This window comes from Halyomorpha halys, unplaced genomic scaffold (assembly GCF_000696795.3).
Source record: "Halyomorpha halys isolate HHAL.00 unplaced genomic scaffold, Hhal_1.1 Scaffold223.1, whole genome shotgun sequence".
NCBI classification, from domain to species: Eukaryota; Metazoa; Arthropoda; class Insecta; order Hemiptera; family Pentatomidae; genus Halyomorpha; species Halyomorpha halys.
This window is the reverse complement of record NW_027115445.1, coordinates 1242594-1246156: the sequence shown is the minus strand read 5'-3', so window position 1 is coordinate 1246156 and position 3563 is coordinate 1242594.

The following is a 3563-nucleotide window of genomic DNA, read 5'->3' as shown; positions in this document are numbered from 1 at the left end:
TATATACAACTTCTTATAGGTCTTTAATATATATACAACTTCTTATAGGTCTTTAATATATATACAACTTCTTATAGGTCTTTAATATATATATTTTAAAGACCTATAAGAAGTTGTTTTGATGAAAGTATAAACTTTGTTTATATTTAAGATAAAATAAAATTAACTAAATTATTGTTGGAATGTTAAAAAGGGAGTTGAATGAACATGTCCTTGTATGATATTCTTCTGAAGACAAAGAAGTACTATTTAAAGAGAGTAATAATGATATTCCTATTGTAAGACATTCCTAAAGGTTATACTTACCGGTGGATGATCTACATCAAACAGTTCCAATAGCTTTCAGTGTAATAAGATCACCTAAAAAGTGGTGAATGGGATAATATAAAATAGTTGCTGATCTCTCTATTACATGTAATGTAATTGGCATAACTTATTTGATACCGGAGACTTAAAACTAAAAGCAGAGGCTATTCTTTTTATCTTTAGGTTCAAAATGTAAGTAAAAAATCAGTTTGCTGCAATGCTACAGAAAAGCAAACCTGTCTGACCAATATCTTAGTAAATTATAAACATAATCTACATTTACAAGGCAGAATATGTATGAAATTACTGAATAATTTAACGAATAAGGAGAGAAAGATGAAAGTAGCGCATTGTACATACCTCGCCAATAATGCTGGTGGTTATTCCACCTCTGCTATGTTACTATTACATGTGGTTTATAATGTTATATTAGTTGTTAAAAGTAAAATTTTACTGCTGACTAACTTTTGCTTTAATCGTGTCATAATTTTTATTATATAGCTGGTGACTAAGGAAAGGATGGAGTACAAAAGTTACGCTCTTGAACCAGAAATGGATTTAAAAGTTGTAAAAACCAGTGTCAAATATATAATTATGTATCAGTATTCTATAAATAGGGAGAGCTTGATAAGTTGGTTATTTTTTCAGAACTATTCATTGATACTAATTAGTTCAACACTGCTAAATACAATAACAGTCCTAAAATCTACCGAGCAGCTAATTAGTTTGATGAATTAATGAATTGCAAAATTTTAGGTGTTTTTTTTTTTCACCTATAACTCATTAATGGTTAATCATATGAAAATTTTTATGATACTTGTTTGACACAGAACTTCATATTCTTTAATTTGTTATATTATAACATTATCGGTCAGCTTATCAAAAAAGAAACCTAAAATTTCATAATTCATTTCTTTATCAAACTGATTAGTTGGTTTTAGTAATAGTTGTGTTTCAGGCCCACCAGAAATTGGTTTCTTTGTTAAGTGTGAATTACAGGTCTCAATTTTTGATAAACTTGAAAAAAAAAAATTATTTTTTGTTCAAGATTGATATCTTATAATATATTATCTACTTGATAAAATTATTATTCTATGATACTGATTTGATGCAGAAGTGTGGTAGAAACTGATTTTAAATTTTATTTGCATATGTATGTTATATGCTTTGAGCTCATGGACTACATAATTACAAACATAAAAGTGAATATAAAAAAGATTGAAAAATGATGAACATTATTGTTTTAATAGATTAAAATTATGAGAATAACCTAAGGATAAGGATACATTTATATATCAAGTTACATGATAGGTTTTTTTCTATACTTTATTGAACATATCATTTCTTTTTTATTTTCATTTATGATCTTAGTTAAATTGTAAGTGCTAAATATTTCATTATTAATATCACAATAACTGCTTATAAAGTACAGTTAGTCCCCGTTTGAAGTTATGTAATTAACAAATTTATAATAGTATCCTTTTTACTTCTAAGTGAATTAAAAGTTATATCACCGAAATTAAAAATTAAGTTTTTTTAATTAACAGAGTTGTTAAATACCAATTAAAATGAGAAACATATCTTACATTAATTTAAGAGAAAATCCGAAAATGAGACAATTATATTCTATACTACACAGAAACTTAACTTATACAATTACTAAAATCCATATGGACTTACGCCTGCCAAATTTATGGACCTGCTAAAAACACATATTCAAAAATACAAACTTTTCAATTTGTAAGACTGGCAACGTATTCACCACTGTTTCAAATGAGACCATTCACACCGATCTATGCATTCCGACTGTAACGGACCACATTCATATGATATATAAACGGTTTGACACCACACACTACCTGGACATTTCAATAAATTTATATGACAGATGGCAACACATGACATCCCTGATGTAACTTGGTGTAGGCTAAAAAGGAGTTGGATGAGGGACCTCTTGGTGTACTCGAATAATTTATAATGCAATAAAATTAAAATTGTCTCCACAAATATAATTATCTTGAAGAACAATTCCTGCCTGATTGTCCCTTCTCCAGTATCAAGAGATTGTGGTAAAAAAATTTGTCCCTAGGAATGTCCAAACATTTAATCTGACCCTGCCTGTAATAAAGGCCAATCCTCACGAACTAATTCCGAATAAAGATTAAATACTGAGGAGGATTTTTAACTATATCATACAATGTATGTAAAATATGTATAGATACCCACCCTCCATGGTAGCCTTACTTATCTGACTTTTCAAACAGACAGTTATAGCGAGTAGGTTGGTTGATATATGATGATGGATGATACAATCTCACAAGAGATCATAAAAAACAAGGTAATCCTTCCCCGCCAGATGGACCCACCCAGCTAAGATCCCTGGGGAGCGATGGTCCTATATCACTTTTGAAATATTAGCTTAAAATGGGAAGAGGAGACTTTAAGATAGTTCAAACGAACAATATTTAAAAAACTGCTCTCATTAGAAAACCACTGTACTAAAGTTTTAGCAGAAAGGTGAATAATGAAATAAAAATTCTGACAGTAAAACCACTTTAATCATATCTTTTTCTTAGAAACTTAAAATAACAGATTATTAAATATATGATTAATTTATACTATATAATAATTTATATGGTTATCAGTCTTATCAAAAAGCAAATACTTATTTAGTGATTTTTTGGAAGTTTGTGTATAAAAATATAACATTTTTTTATAACATGTAGAATGTTATTACAAGTTAAATACTTGAACTATTACAATTAATTTCTGTCGACAGAATGACTTAATCCATAAATTCAATCTGAGTATTTTCAATATTGATTCTATAAAATTTTAGAGTTGAATAAGTGTTTAAGAGCAAAATGTAAATTGTTAAAATTTGTATATTTCTATCATTCTTTTTCAAGAGAAAAAGGTAAGACTTTTGCTATAAAAATGTATATTGAAAGTTTTTTTTCTAGGCACTGCTTAAATTGGAGTTAATCATTCTGTCACATGAAAGGCTCAATTACACATTTTTATTTTCAAAAATAAAACGTAACAATAGTTCCTTTACATGAACTATTTCAACTACGTAATATCACAATTATCAAATTCTTATTTAATATTAGTTTAAATAGAGTAAAGGATCTCAATTTTTTATATGTATTAATATTACCTTTTAATAAACCTTTCAATATAAAATTAGGTAACAAACTTTTATGAAGAAATGGTTTTGTATTGGTCAGGAATAAAAACTTTTTTTCATGAAGGAC